Source organism: Oxyura jamaicensis, chromosome 13 (genome assembly GCF_011077185.1).
Source record: "Oxyura jamaicensis isolate SHBP4307 breed ruddy duck chromosome 13, BPBGC_Ojam_1.0, whole genome shotgun sequence".
In the NCBI taxonomy this organism is placed as follows: Eukaryota; Metazoa; Chordata; class Aves; order Anseriformes; family Anatidae; genus Oxyura; species Oxyura jamaicensis.
In genome coordinates, this window is record NC_048905.1 from 10,603,403 (window position 1) to 10,619,421 (window position 16,019).

At 50.4% G+C, this 16,019-nt stretch overlaps 1 protein-coding gene and 1 long non-coding RNA gene across 11 annotated transcripts in view; both read left to right on the forward strand.

Moving 5' to 3' along the window:
- Positions 1 to 16,019, forward strand: part of LOC118173699 (serine protease inhibitor Kazal-type 5-like) — a 103,102-nt gene that overhangs the window by 29,347 nt on the left and 57,736 nt on the right. The gene's annotated exons all lie outside the window — the stretch shown is intronic.
- On the forward strand, positions 1,546 to 10,561 carry LOC118173713. The gene is made up of 2 exons (XR_004754361.1): positions 1,546 to 1,641; positions 10,239 to 10,561. It is a non-coding gene; the product is annotated as an uncharacterized LOC118173713 (long non-coding RNA).

The window sequence follows — 16,019 nt, forward strand, 5'->3', positions numbered from 1 at the left end:
CACAGCTCAGCTTTTCAGGTACCGAGCGGGCTCTTGGATGGGTAAGTTAAAGCGAAAGCTTTCTGTTGGGCTTCTTCCAGCTGTGGCACCTCAGGCAGCCCCATCCATTGAGATGGCAGAGATCTGCTTCTGCTTATCTACAAGGGAAATTGCTGTACAGATTGTGAACTATGGCAGCTAGACCACAAAGCAGGGCAGCTTATCTGGCACAGAGATATGACAGATCTCATCTAGCTACGGTTGTACCTGACAAAGATAGATGGGAATTCCATGTTTCCTTTGGCTGGTGGTGCTCTGAATTTGCCAACTTCTTTGATTTATTGTGGCTGATTGCGTGGTTTTGGCCCTGCTGCACTCACCATTACAAGCCCATAGCTAGGCTCCTTCCATGCAAGTTTGCTCCACTTTGAGTTATTTTTAAGAATTTTTTTGTTAAATCACAAAGTTTTCTTCTCCCTGCTCCTTCCCAGGTAGCGGGTATTTGATGCCAGCAGAAGCTGTGGTTTAGTACATATAGTTGTATATTTTTAAATGTCTCTTCTGTATGATAAATACCCTTGAAATACAGTAATCTAAGTGGCTCCAGGAAGATTAGCCCTCTTTGAGTTTTTTTGGCTGCAGCTTTTGGCTGCACGTCCTTTGAAAGGCATGACATGCTTTTTAAGAAATATGTCTTGTTAGGCAAACTGTTCACAGGCTGAAGACATCCAGCAGCAGTGAATGATAAATGCTTCATGCATTAGGAGATGTAAATCTTATTTTCATCCTGCCAGCCTCATGACCAGCTTGTCCCGAGCCAGCCTGGGGACTTGGTGCCTTGTCCCCTGAGCGCGTGTCACCCTGATGGTTGGGGCAGGTGGGTGGTGATGGTGATTGCCTGCTCTGTGTCCATGGAGGGCTCCCTGGTGAGCCCCAAGGGTCTTGGGTGCAGGGAGAAATGCAGATGGGGGAGTGATGGCCTTGGGACCCCCCCCAGATGGTGGCATGGTTTCCTGCCATGAAGCTGGGAGCAAAATTCCCCCCTCCCTGCAGCCTCAGGCTCTCAGAAAATTGAAGGCAATGTGAAGTCATTGACTCAAAATGAAGTATAAGACGCTGTAGCTGCAGCTCAGAGGGGCACAGTCCATAGTAAGGGACTCTCAGATCCTCCTCTGACTGTTTGATCTGCTTCCAGCCCCACGCAGAGCGCATCACCCTGTCTGGGACTGGTTTCCATAAACTCAAAACAAGCTCAGAGATGGCTAGCAGGGCTGCAGCTGTGATTATAACCAACCTGACCTTTCCAAACACTTCCCTTCTTTGAGCTGGAGCACAGCTTTCCAAGCCAGAAGGCTGATGTCAGGATTGCTTCATTCAGCAATGTTGGGAAGGGCTAATATACACCACTAAAAGCTTGCTAATAGCTCTAATTAGGCTGCAGCTGATGCTTCCTAAGTGGTTCTCCTTCCTCCTCCGCCCCTTCCTTGCAGCTATTTCCTGTTGGAGTTTAGGAAGGTGAGGTGGGTTAATGCTACTTGGGGAGACAGTCCAGAATCCCAGCTGCAATTTATTTATTTATTTTTATTATTTTTTTCCCAGTGCGTCAGGGGGAAATTTCTCAGGGCAGCCATCTGCTTCTGCCTGGACTGAGTTGAGGTGCAGGTGAGATGTTCATCTTGGTGACAGGGGGCTGGGAATAAGCACAGTTGGGGAAGTTGGCAGGCTAGAGGTAGAATGAAAATGCAGCTTTGAAGAGCAATTCACCCTTGCTGCTGGGACCTTTCCTGGCTGTGAGAAAACCGTCAAGTTTTGTCCTTAAAGTCATGCAATCTACCCCCCTCCTTGGCTGAAAGAAACTGTGATAAAAGGGTTTGAAGAAGGAGTTCACCTTAAAGAGAAAGCTTTGTTGTAGCTTGCTTTATTGTTGTACTTTTTTATTCCCTTTTTTTTTTTTTTTTTTTTTTTTTTAACCTTGAATAGGGACTTGCACATCGAGACTTTAAGCTGCCTTGTGATACACAAGATTTTTAAGCTGCTTTCTTTGTGCTGAGGATGCTGGCCCTGAAGGCACAGAGGATGCCTGCGGAGGGGGGTGTTTGGGGGCCCATCACCACCCGATGTCTATTCCCCATCCACCTACGGCTGCGGGGCCTGGGCACAGGAGCCCTGGGGTCCCCCTGCCCCAGGGCTGAGGTCACGTCCCCAAAACGTGCCACCAGCTGTCCTCCAGTCCTTGCCTCAGAGATTTGTGTGCTGCGTTTCTTGTCCAGATCCTCTGATTAAATATACCTTTTTTCTGCGTGTAAGCGTGCCTGAGCTGCACAGCCATGCAGGCTCCTGCAGCACCGTGGAAAACGCTGTTCGCTGTGTTGTAGTGAGGTGGGTTGTGAAGCCTTCACAGAGACCGAGGCAGCAAAGCTGTGGGGTTCTGCTGTTCCTTGGGCTGAGGAGCCTAATTCTGGCTCTTCTCCTACACTTTGAAGTACAGTTCCTATAACGCATCTGAGCAACCCACTGTGCAACCTCTCTCCGTGGGGATGCATGGGCACATTTTGAAAGCATCTTTGCTTCAAACCCCCACAAAAAAAAAATCAAGCCACACATACTTTGGGAAAAAACACCCGAGCAGATGACTTGGAAATGGCTCTTGCATAGCGCTGGCATTGTGTGCAGGCATATGTCCTCTGCTTCTGTGGACCTAAAAGCAAGTAAACAGTGATTGTGTTAGCAGATCTTGTTTCCTTCTTAGAGATCAAAGCAAAGAGCAGGCTGAATTCTTGTGGTAGTGATGGCTTTTTGAGAGATGCCTTCAGTGAAGCCTCTTATGGGGAAAAAAAAAATAAAATCCCCACCAACAACCCAAACACCTGGTGGGAAATGAAATAAACCCTGTTCCTCCCACAGCCCTGGGCAGTGACTGCAGAACCTGGACTTGTGTGCGTGGCGTGGGCCGAGGGACCCCATCTCCCCGTGGGTAACGGCTGGGAGGGGAGCAGAGCACTGCACGTACAAAATAATCTCTTGAGCATGGGCCATGGCATTTGCTGCTGTGTTTTTAGGCACGTGCTAGGGATGGGGACGGTAGAGGAGGAGGGGAGCACCTGGTGGCCTTGACGGTAATAACCTGCAGCAGGATGCAGGTGGGAGGCTGGAGGGCTGCTGGTTGTGCTGAAGTCTTGATGCTGCTGGAGGTGAGGAAGGTGGGCTGAGGAACCTCTTCTTGCTCCATTTTCCTAAGAGATGCTATTTGTCTGAGCAGCCGCAGGGCTGAGGCCACGTACTGGTGCATGCGGAGCGCGGGGTCAGGCAGTGATGGCTCAGGGAAGGACTGGTGCTGCAATCCCTGCAAGGTGAGCTGGCTGTGAGAGCCTGGAGTTATTTCAGCTTCAGCATCTCCCTGGGATGCCAGTGATTTCAAATGCTGTGCGTGTTTCTCAACGTGCGAGTGACATTTGCAAAGAGAAGGACAGCTGCCCATCCATTTGGGCAGGGATGTAATCAGACCTAGCACTACTGTGGGATAAACATTTCTTTTTCTTTTATTTATTTATTTATTTATTTATTTTTTACAACGGCAGGCCTAGGAGCATGAGGGTTGCTCAAGTTTTTGAAAGAAAAGCTGAATTCCTCACATTCAGTCTTTGGAACTCAAGGGAAAAACATTCCTTGAAATCTGCCTGAACCCTGCCACATTTCATGTTGTTGATGGTGCTGCTGGCCACAGGGGAGCCGAGCTCTTGCAGTTCCCAGTATCCCCTCCCAGCCGCTCACGGGTGGCTGCACTTAAGCAAGAGCTGCGTGAAACTCACCAGGCGTCTGATCCCTGGATGTATCCGGGAAGTTGGTGAGGGCTTGTCACACTTTCTGGGAGCCTGGCTGCCCAAAGGGACTGGAGAGGCATGGAGCTCGCTGCTGGTTTCCTACATCCAGCCCCTACCCGTGCTGGGAATGAGTGCATGGGTACATGGAGGGGTCTAAAATACCCCAGCCTTGTGCTGTGGCTGCTGTGAAAACAAGAAGGTGGCCAGCACTGTACGAGGCTTGAGACAAATGCTTCCTTCTGTATTTCTCACCACACAAACTGCTGGGAGCACACCTGACAGAGTTGCTGCACTGACTGCGGGTGAAGAAAATACAGAGCCATGCAAGCAAGTTGGTACATGCAAAGGATGGAGCTTTTCAAAGTGAATATCGAGAAGAAAAGAGCCCTGGGTGCGCTGTAAGCCTCATATTGGCTTCCAAGGTCTGGACTTGTTCTGTCAGTGAAGGCAGAGATGTTGGTGTACATGGACCTTACGTGAGTGTTTTGGGTGGGTTTGGAGTTAAGTGTATGTTTTCCTGGAAAACCAGTGTCATGTATGCTCTGGGCCACGTGCTGTGGCCCAGTCTGGGAGCTGAACAACACCCTTAGCTCCCTGCCATGCCCAGGGATGTCTCCTGCTTTGCTGGGCTCTGCAGCAGTTCTACAGGCTGCAGGGCTGGGTAGCGTGAAGGGATGCCAGCACAGGCAGCCTTCTGCTGGGCACCCCGAACGTCTGCTGGCCGGTAGATGGATCTCCTGCCTTAGTGTCACTTGTTCTTTGGTGGCTTTAGGACGGTCCTTCACCTGGTTCCTTGCACAGCAGCATGCTAGTTCCAGCCTTCCCCTTTCAGGTATCCCCAGAGGTTTGGGAGATCTGGCAGGGCATCCCATGCTGCGCAATTTGGGTGTGAATCTGCAACATCTGTTTTTTCTCGCAGTTAGGGTTTGGAGGCCAAATGCAAACAAGGTCAAGCTGCACAAATGCTCTGCAGCACTGCATGCGAGTAAGGGCTGCAGGAACAGGTTTTGGGGTCATCCCATTGTTCTGCCACCTTCGATGTAAGCAGCGAAGTGGGAAATGCTGTGCACGGAGTGCCTCCAGAGCTGTCCTACATGTGCGGGGCAAATGCTTTCAGAAGTGCCCTGTGGGCATGCAGCAACAGCAGCTTGAGGACTGCATTATGGCAGAGCAGTGGAGGAGCTGGGGCACCTTCTGGTTGGAGGCTGGGGATGTCAGTGTGTTTCTGGTGGGGGGAAAAAAAATAAAAAGGACAGGAAATGTCACCATTTAGCATTTCCTACGAAATTCTGGAGGAGGAAATCCTGGATGCTTCTGGCTGATTCCATGAAACAGCTTCCTTTAAAAGAAATCTGGATTTTTTTTTTCTTATGTAGAGCTATAAAATCTTTTAATTTATGGGAATGGTGAAATATATGGCAGAACAACTCTGTAACATAGAAATGATGGGGAAAACCAATTTTTACAGACAAATATCCAGAGAAGAGTATCAGAAGTTTCGAGGGGGGGGAAGGCACCAGACCTGAAGCATTTCTATATAAAAATTCCATTTCACAAAACATTTTTTCCCATGTAAAAATGTGCAGCAGAGAAATTTCTGGGAAGGGATATGCAAAGCAGGCAGAGGGACTTCTGGATGCCTTTGCTGACAGGTCAACTGAATCGACATAAATTGCAGCCCTAAATTTTGAATCTTCAAAACTTTCCATGCCCTTTTTGGAAATATGTGCTTCCAGGGGACTGCAAACCACCAGACACTAGCAGCACCCAGGCGAGGCAGCCGTTTAGATGTCACCTTGTCAAAATCCCTTTGGACGCTTCGCTTTGTCACTCGGACCCCGTGCGCACGTGTGATGGCTGCGTCCTTGCCGAGCTGCTCTCAGCAGGGTCTGGTGTTAGAGGTCGCTGTCTGTTTTGCCTGGCACCAGCCAAGCCTGTCTGATTATTCGGAGGAGAATTGGACGGCAGTGCTGAGAGCGAGCTATTAAACCGGGCACCTGCGGATCCTGCTCAGTATGCCTGAGCGCTGCAAGCCTGCGCAGGTTTCCACCGTGCCTCGTACCAGCAGGCGAGATTGGTGTCGTACCTCGGGCTGGGACAACATAATTATCGTCACACCCTGCCTTCCTACCTCGGTGCAATTTGCTGCCAGGGTTGCATTAGCAAAGGGAAAAGAGGGGAGGGGAAAAAAAAAAAGGCATGCTTCCAGTGAACAGGTAGTAATAGAGATGTTTGTGTGGAAGTTGTGACTGGTGTAATCTCGGTCGTTAGACAGCTCTAAGCGGGATTTAAAGCAGTCTAAGATGCCAAAACAAATGGCAAAGAGATGGACAGTCTATTAGGCATAGCTCATTTGAGTCACTTGGAGCAGGGAAACTGCTACCTGTTCTGTGATATACTGACTGCTAAATGAGAAGAAAACGGGCATGGCCCAGGCAGGATGTGCCCCCAAGGAACAGGCTGGTGCTGGGTCCTGGTGACAGAACCAAGCGAAGCTCTGAAAGAAGCTGTATCTGCTCAGCACTTCCTTGGCTGCTGGGCTTGGACTTTCCCTGCTCGGTGCCCAGCACGAGGGGAGGACCTGGTCCCCCGCTCCGAGCCTGTGGTCCAACGACATCTCACCTGCCCAACTCCTGAGCTACAAAAACACCATCCCAAAGAGCTGGCCTTTGTGCTTTTGTCGATTACTCGCTTGGTTGATGTTGGTGTTTTTCCACAGCAGGATCTTTGTCCTGATTTGCAGTCAGCATTTTCATCTGCAGCTGGTGCAATACCCCTAAAAGATCGGAGGCACGCTTCCCCCTCCTCACAGCCTGGGCTGCCGAGGTCCCCCGGAGTGCAGGACCTGCTCCGTGCCAGGGCTGCTCTGTAAGGGCTGGGATGCTGGAGCTGAGGTGCTGTTCACAGCTGCCAGGTGTGCGGCCGTATGGCGCAAGAAGCTTTCTTCAGCAGCACCCTGTTTCTCGCTTGCAGTCCCACGGTGAGCCCTAGAGAAGTAGACAGCCAGAGGCTGGCTGGCTGGGAGTGTCTTGCCAGTGACAGGAACTGGATATCTCTTGTTCCAGCAAGCGTGACATGCCTGCTTGCCTCTTCTGGTAATGGAAGGCACTTTCCTATCTCCAGCAATGGGCATTGCACATATGACGTTTGACAGAGAAAGCCATAATTGCATAAACTAATGACATGCAGAGCAAGAGCTTTCCCAAGGCTACGTGAAAATGGCTTGTGTTTGTCAGCAATGGGTAGACAAGGAAAATAAATTTCAGGGCCAGCTGGTTTATGTGCTTTTGCTAAGTCAGTCTGCTGCTGGTAAGGCTCTAATTGACCAAACTCTGCCTTGGGAGTCGTGGTTGTGCAGGGCAGCATCCTCCGTATTGCTGTCGCTCTCAGCTTCCATTGCTCTGCTGGAGGTGCTTTCTCTCCTGCACTTTCTGCTAGTTTTACTTCTCTCTATGTAATTGCTTACTTAATTCCTAAAGAGAAAAGAACCAAAACAAGAAACTTGGATGGAAAGATAGATGAAGAGCTCCTTTTGTACTGGAGATCATCAAGAATTAATTTGACATCCTTGTCTTGGTGCAGTCCAGACTTCATTAAAGCATTTGCAAAACTCCTCCTGGCAGCCAAGCGTGCAGTGGAATAATTTTGGTCTCCCTCTAGATCGAACCAGTATCTGCCTCTGGGTTTGGCTGGTCTCATTTAGGAAATGTTTGTGTTGCTTGCTGCTGCACGGAAGGGACTCTTTGTACTCTTTTGCATAACAAAGCAGCATACTCCTTCAGCAGGGCATGCAGCAGCAAAGCGGCTGCGGAGGCAGCAAGTCCCTGCTGCGGTTTGTTGAATAGATGGAGGAGTGGAACGGGAAACCAATGGGACAGTGCTCGTGGCCATGAAAATAGTATTTGAGCTTGTTCTTTAAGTCAGTCTCAGAAGGAAAACCATCTTGCTCCCAGAGCTAAGAGGATGGAGTTTTTCTGAGTTACCTTGGGCTGAGCATGCAGCCATCCTTACCCTTGCAAAGGCTGCGTCCTCTTCCTCAGGAACCCCATCTCCCTCGTGGGCGTGGCGCGGCCGTGATGTCTGCAGGGCATGCAGACCTTTCCCTGCTGCTTTCCCATCTCCAGCAGCCAAATAAGCAAGCTGAAGTTACTGCAAACTGGTTGTGACGAGCTGACCCAGGGAAAACATGTTCTGTGCCGCTGCGTGCTGCCAGTCCTGTGGGCTCCCCCAGGGAGCAGCCAGGTGTGAGCTGTGCCAGTGTGCGATTTAATTTAATTTTCATTAGAAAAGGTGGGGGCCTGTTGTGAAATCGGTGAGAGCAGCCAATCGTAATAAACACTTCCAGGAATTTAGCTCTTCGGCATCTCTTGAATGAACAATGTGCATGCTGAGGGGCTGTTGGACGTCAGCCTGCGTGGCTTTGGGGGGGTGGTTACCCACTAAAATTACGCGGCAGGAAGAGTTGTTCCAGTTTTGCTAAATATAGCAAACAATGCATAGGTCATGACATGTATTGTGGGATGGAGGCAATGGACAACTGACCTGATACAGCTTCTGGAAGCGCACTTTGGCCTGGAAGCAAGCTGCAACCGTGACCCTTTCGGCTCTGTGCTGGGAACGTGGACAGCTTGCTCCAGCGTGCGCGAGTGCCGTGGTGTTTGCCATGGCATTATTCTCACTTACACGCACATAATTATATGTAGCAACTTCTTTTAAATAGTTTGAGGCAATGTAATGACTGTAATTAGGCTGCCACATGCTCCATAAAAAGAAAAAAAATCCCCTAAACATAGAGCGCATTGAGCTAGCATGAGAGTAAAGTTTAAGAACCTGAGCATTTACTGTGTGCTCGATGGCCTAGCACCGGCTCTCCATTTCCACGAGTGGTGACCTCCCAGTGAGCAATGCACAGGCTGTGGCTGTCCCCCGTTCCGCCGCGACATTGCAGGAGCCTTGGCCAACGCTGCTAAAACCCAGCTGACGACCTCTTGAGTTGTGGTTTCTCTGCAGAGCAGGTTTGCTTGCTTAGCCAAAAAGAAATGATGAAATAAACAGCCCTGCACCGGCACGAGACTCTGCACAAGTGCAGAAGCCATTGTCTGTGCACGAGCAAAGCCGCTGGTTGCTTCTGCCTCCCGCAGAGCGCTGCTGACCCCGGCGCTGCCCTCCCGGGCGTCCTCGCCTGCTGGCTGGCCAGAGGCTGCTGGCTGTTTACAAAGAGCTTAATTCCTTTTGCAGTAGCCTGGGCCTGTAATGGAAACACCAGCATTGGTGAATCTTTAAGTAAACATGGAGACACTGGGGGAAGTATAACAATTCTGAAGAATAATGACTGAAATGTCAGGCATTTATTATGAAGTCAGTCCCAGTGTTGACAGCTGAGCCTATTTAAAAGCATTCTTCATCAAAAAAGCCATAGGCAAATCTGATTCTTAAATAGTCCAGTTGTTCTTTTTGGCCTAGTTTTTAAGATTCTTAAGATGGGGAAAAAAATGTTTAGAAAATATTTACAGACATGAGAAGTACAGGATTGTGTTACAGCTGCTGACATCCCTGACCTGCAGTGGCACAAGGACAGCAGCTAGGGAGCAGGAGGGCAAACAGATCCTTGTGCTTTCCTTGCAGAGACACTGTCAGCCTTCAAGTCGAGGTGCATGTGGGAGCTGGAAGAGCCAGAATTCACCAGGCCTCGCTGCGAGGCTTTGGGGAGTGAGAGCCATTTGATGGGCTTTGGGAGCTGTAGAGGTGAAATGATGGTGCTGTGTGGTATGTCATTGAAGCAGAAATACCAAAGAACTGCCCTGAACTGCATGTGGTCTTTTCAGGCCAAAGCTTCCTATGAGAAAGCCATAAGATTTGGCAGTGGGTTTCAGGTTTGGATTAGGGTTAAGAGCAGAGGACAAGGGTAGGGGTAGGGAGAGGGAGAGAAAATCCAGCCTAGCAGAAGAGATGGAAAGAAAAAAAATATGTTTACTGAAGACTGAGACAAAACAGGAGTATAAAGCTCTTCAAATGTGTAAAAAGCTACAGGGAGGAGGAAGAAAATGCTTTTCCCTCCCTTTTTCTCTCATTGGAGAGAAAGGAGATGTCAAGAACATAGGCCAAACCAGAAAGACACAGACATGGGGAAATGGTTTTTGCCTTTGAAAGAAAATGGAAAATTATCTGAAACCATTGGTCATGCTATGACCTCCTCAGGCTCCTCCAAGCTTTATTTTCTAATAGTACATTAATTTATAGTTATTACCATGATATTAGGGAAATGGGACAGCTGCTGGTAGCGTTTTGGAAGGACACAACACCAGAGCTACTTTGTCAGATGTGGTCAGAGCCAGCAATGAGGGGTGAAATCTTGAGCTGAGACCACAGACCTTGGTGGCTGAGGGCTGGCTTGGTAAGAACTGAACAGAAAAACAGTGTCTCTTGGTATTTAATTAGGGTCCTCGTAAATGGGCAGGAGCACACCAGACACTTCACTGGTTTCCCCTTGGCTAGGCACAGACAGATTTTGCTGATGCCTGGGTTCAGGAGGGGTGGCAGAGCGTGCCTGATGTGATGCAGATGGCTCCCTGGGGACAGTTAAGCTCTTCTGCACCCAGCTATGCAGCCTGCGGTGTGTCCCCCCGCCGGGCAGCAGCTCCCTGCCAAGCCGATTCCCGTCTGGCTCCGCCAATGGGACCGGGGTCCCCAGGGACCTATACGCCAAGGCGTTGCCCAAGACCTCCAACTGAGGCTGCCAGGCCTTCATGTCTGCTGGAAGAAATACCCAAACTGCCTATTTTTGAGGTCAGATGCGGGAGCTGGGCGGATGGCAGTCCCTCATGTGGCTGCCCCCATGTTTCTCATGTTCGTGGTGCTCCTGGGAACTGCACAAGTATGTTATCCTAATGAAGGACATATTGTGCTGGCAGCGCAATGCTGGGCTAGATGACCTCTGGGGCTAAAACAGCCGTTTCTATGTCCTTATTTAAATTTCATTGATTTTTCTAAAGAGTTATGTCTCCCTTGATGGTCTCAAAATAAAACCTCTTGCCCTGACCGGCACAACAGTCTCACGATTTCTGTATATTGACAAAGCGGTTTTCACACCCTGTCTCAACATGGGCAAGTTATTCTTCAGCAGGCTCAATCAGAGGCAGAGAAAATCACATACACGTGCCTCCTGCTGCTCCCCCTTGCGTTTCCCCTCCTGTCTTCCCAGCGGCAGGTGTTCGGGTGAGCTCCCACCTGCAGCCTGGCCAGCGAGCTTCCAGCGTCAGGTTTTCACATGAATATCTCCTCCCGACGTGGGCACTGCCCAATTAGGCACGCTGCCAGGGTACAAGTTTGCAGGGATATTTTTAGTCATCCTCTGAGGTTCCTTTCCGTCTCTAGATTTATCTTGGCTGAAGCAAAACAGTTTGCTTGGCTACTCTTTCTATCCCAGACTGGTTTCTGGCTCATTTCTCAGGGTCAGGGAGTCAAGGAGCATCTGGAAAGGATTCCCCAAACTCAAATGCTTGCAGCAGCAGCAGCAGAGATGGAGTGTGGAGGCTCTTACAGTGACCCCACTGGTGTCTCACGGCAGGCTGTCCGGACTACCTAAGCATAGTGCTGAAGCCGTTTTTCAGCTTCCACTTAATTAGGGCCTTGCTGACCATTATGCATATATTACATGCTGCTATATATATGTGTATGTGTCAGGATTTCAGACGAGGAAGCCTCCTAAGCTCTCAGGATGGCAACTGTGCTGTTTCCACCCTGTAAAACCCCCAGCTGCAATCCTCAAAGACCCAGTTCTGGAGCTCGTTTCCTCTATTTGCCTTTCCGTGGGCCATCTGGACAGCGTTTTCCGTGAGCAAGTAAGAGCTGAGGACTAAGATTAACCTCAGGATCCTGAAAGCTGTGAACTGTGCAGCTCCTGGAAGCTGCATGTACCACCTCTCATCCTCATTGACCAGGAACTGTTTGCATGGGAAGCTTCTGCTGTCAGGACTGGTTAGCGCAGGAGGCCTCGCTCTCTTAGCTTTATTTCTGAGAGTGGCAGTTCAGCTGTGCAGCTCTAAATATACGTTTCCTGGGCTTGATGCCCTATTTAGGCCAAAGCCTGCACTTCCTCTCTAAGAGAGGGGGAAGGCACGGACTTGCCATAGCAGTGAATTAGCTGCCTCTGAGGCAGGAATTATCTTTAAAAGGAGTTGGATTGGTGTAGGGGTTATTTACCAGAACTGGAGCCAGAAGATGCTTGTCTGCTCCTGCGTATACAGAGGTGAATATTTTTTCCTAATAGCTTTCAGGGAAGTTAAGTTGTAACGAGACAGCTGCTGGACTTTGCCAAGATTTGGGGCTATTTGTGGCTCTGCGTTAAGAAGGAGCAGAAACAATGGGATGCTCCATGTGACCAAGCCATTTGATCCTTAATCTTTCAAACAGATTTTCCAGAGAAAGACTGGCCTTGAACTCTCTTGCAGTTTACTTGCTACCTTCATCTTCCTTGTGCTGTCAGGGAGCACCCCTGTGGCTGCGTGAGCAGCTCTGAGCCAGCCAGCTCAGGAACATCGGGGTCCACTTCTGAGCACCAAGATTAGCAGCAGCTGTTGAATCGGGTTGTGGAGCTCAGGAAACAGTGGCCGGGAAAGGGTTAGAGGGCAGAAATTTGGGGCTGTGTTCCAGCCTGTTTTTGCCTGGTTCGCTTTAAGGCAGCACAGTCTGATCTGCACATTCCCTGCAGCAATCCAGGCAGGGTGAAAGCTTGTGCTGTCCCCCAAAGCATCCTGCTTGGCGTGCCAGGGACAGACCTAACCAGTCCCACCCTTCGTCTGCTAAGATCTGCAGCCAGGAGAGCTGCTGAGCCCTGGTGCAGATGTTGTGCTTTGTAACTGCAGCATCCACAGCCTGCCTGAGCACTGGGGGCAGCCAGAAATGCTTTCAGCTCAACAGTGACCACAGTGATGGAGCTGCAGCTATGTTTGGTGCCTTGTCGGGGCTGGATCCACTGGTTCTAACATGCTTTGCATCAGGCGTTTGTGCTATCTTGCTGCTGCGTGCACTTGCTTGTCCCTTGTTTTCCAGACAGCACCTTGGCATCGTACTCCTGGTCTTCAACACCACTTGCACCTGGGAGGACATCGGTGGGGAATGGTGCTCCACAGGCAGCATCTCCCCTCCCCAGAGAAAGCTGTTGTTTCCCTTCCCCGGTACGGATGCTAACTTCAGGAAATAGGGCTGGTATGGGATCTCTGATTAATGCATCAGATCTTGGTCCCTGAGAGTGATGTTTATGACTTGCAAGCTGGACACTCGCACTGACCTAATGTCTTTGTGGCTTTGGGCTGCATTAGCACCATCTGCCAGCAAGGGAGAACTTTCCAGCCCCCCCGCGAAGCAGGTGTGGGGGTGGATCATTGTGTGATTTCATGCCAGGGTGTGCCGGGAAGGACCTGACTTTCCCCAGAAACCATGTGTGATGTTTTTGTTTGTGGTATTCATTTGTATTGAGTAATGCATTTAAGTTTTTCAGAAGAAGCCCGCAATCCAACCCTGCTACAATGACGGGTTCTTGTTCTGGTGCAGGTGAAGGACAGGATCTGGGAGCCCCCCAAGCGTTGTGCTTCTCAGCTGGGAGGAAGCAGAGCTCCTCAGCATCCCCTGTCCACAGAGCTGGTGGGAGGTTCCTGACAGCCTCCATGGTGCGAGGCATCCAGCTTTGTGCCCAGGACCCGCACGGGGCCGGTGCTTCCAGCCCCTCCTGCCCTTTGCTATAAGCAGAGTGTGCCTGATGCAGGATGAAGCCAGAAAATGAGTGCAGAAGCCTTGGCTGAGCTCTCTCGCCGTCTGCCCAGCTGCAGAGCATTTGGGATGCTCCAGATTCCTGGAAGCTCACTGTCTTATTACAAACCATTACTGTCATTGGACTTGTCTCTAACAGCTCACAGACACTGGAAAGCAAGAGCCAAGCTGCTGCTCCAAACCTGCAGCTCTGGTTGTTGCTCCTTGCTCTGTGCCTGTGACTATTACCGTGCTCTCAGCCTGCAGGTGAGAAGTGCTCACTCTGCTCGGTGATGGTCTTGCCACAACCCCCAAAGCCCCACGGACAGCCTGTCTGTAGCTGCACAGGACCACGTCCAGCTCATTCCCTGACAGTCACTAAGGAACAGCTTTTCTACTAGGTAGCCTGAGCTGTGGCTTAGACGAAAGGAAATCTGCAGTTTAAAAGCATCCTTCCATTCATCCCGTCATCTTCCAGCGAGACTTTTGCCTTGCAGAGAGTTAAGATAGTGTTTCCTGTGGGGGTGAGACTGACTGGTTTTTCTTTCTCAAGCCTTAGGCTTGGCAGTACAACCTCCAGCAGCAGTGCTGGGAGCTCTCTCCCTGTGCCATAAAACTGCTGGTACTCGCCAGATTGCTCCTTGAGGTGGTCACAACAGCAGCAGCTGAAGCAGTTATGTAGGTCTATAGTGAGAACTGGCCTGTAAAGCAGAGCAGACTCCGTACCTCCGCTCCACGGTGGGTGCTGAGGACACCCCTGCCTGCACCCTCTGCAAGAGGCTAGATCCTGGAGGTGGCTCGCAGCACTGCCAGCACACACCGAGCCCTTCACCTGCAGCAGGAGGGTCCCAAAGGGTCTCAGCAAAGAGGAGGCTCCTCTGGCCAGCTGTCCGAACTGGGTTTAATTCAGCTCTCCAGAAGAAAAAGTCACCTGGAGCTGAACATGCCCTGTAGAAAGTGGTCCTGGCAGCTGCAGCAGGGCCAAGGAAGGCTCTGCTTATTTTCAGCCTAGAAAAACAAACCTAACGATGAAAAGCTGGTTAATATAGAAGCCTTCGTACTTGAGAAAGGCTGGGAAGGCTGCAGTGGGCAAAGGCGGTGCCAGTTGCCTCTTCGCAACAGGAATATTTTGAAACTACCAAAATACCAGAGTTTCTTATCAGCTGAAGCTTTGCACATTGTTAAAATTCCTTGGTCCATTTCTAATCCTGACCTCAAAGTTTATTATGATGTTATAAAGTCAAATGCCATCAGCAATGGGAATAATATTCCCCCTTGGACAGGGGCATCATTGAAGGTGATATGGGGAGGGCTTCCTCCAGCTGAATTTCAACAGAATTTTTGCTGGCAGAAAAGCCTCTGTTTTAAAGAAAACGCTGCCCTGGGCCATCTGTCCCTGGCTGTCTGGTTTTTGTCACTCTGTGACACCTTCCTAAGGCTTGGCAGCTCCCAGGACAGCTTTGAAGACAGTAAGCAGAATGCAACCCCACTTTGAAAAGCTCCTGCATCAACAGCAAACCCTGGCAAAGGTTTATTTCAACCAAAACTGGAAAGCAGGCAGGAACCTTGACCCACTGTTGCTTCCCGTTATCTCAAGCCTGACGTGGAGTTTGCGGCACAGAAGTGGCTGACATTTAACAGAAATCCTATTTCCCATCAGAACAGTGCCTGGGGAGATGCAGCCCTGCTCGGCCATCTAGCCACCATGACCCCTGGTTTGCTGGCTCAGGCGGCACCTCACTTCATCAAGAGCTGCTCTCGGCTAATACTGGGTGATATTTCCCAGAAAAGCCACGGGCAGGAAATATATTTTGCTTGGTGTAAGCTGGCCTTCGTGTAACCTCTCCAGTGGAGTCTGGGCGGAAGAAACCAGCTTGGACACGACTGGAGCTAGGTTGGGTTTAGCCACACCAAGAAGTTCAAGCACGGCGAGTGAGCAGGGGGAGGCTCAGCCCCCCTCTGGCCAGCCCCAGCTGCAGGGACCTCTGCAGGTAAAAAAAAAAACCTGCTCTGTTTCTCACGATGCATCAGAATTGGAAATATCCCAGCGGCAGGAGGCACACTTCCAGGACGCCCTTTGTGCAAAGACGTCGAAGCAATTTGTGCTCCTAAGCCCATTTGGGGCTTCCACCTTCAGTGCATTAATTTTACGTGGGGGCACAGTGAGTCATTTTTCATCTCTCCCTTAACCACAGCAGCTCTGGGAAGAGGAGCCCGCATTGCCCCCCTCCTGCCCCTCCCCAGCTGCAGCTGGCTTCATTTATTTCAAGTGAGCACTGGAGCTTCCACTCGGCTCGATCGTATATTTTTTGTGCATCAGCCGCTTCTTCAAGGAACACAGAAGACTCGAAAGATGCTTCTAACCGAAGCGAACTTCAGCATCCGCTACGAACAAGCGGTCCGATGTCCTCAGAGCCCAGCCGGCCGCTCGTTCGAGGGGCTGCCGCCGAGCTGCTTCAACCCCCAGCCCAC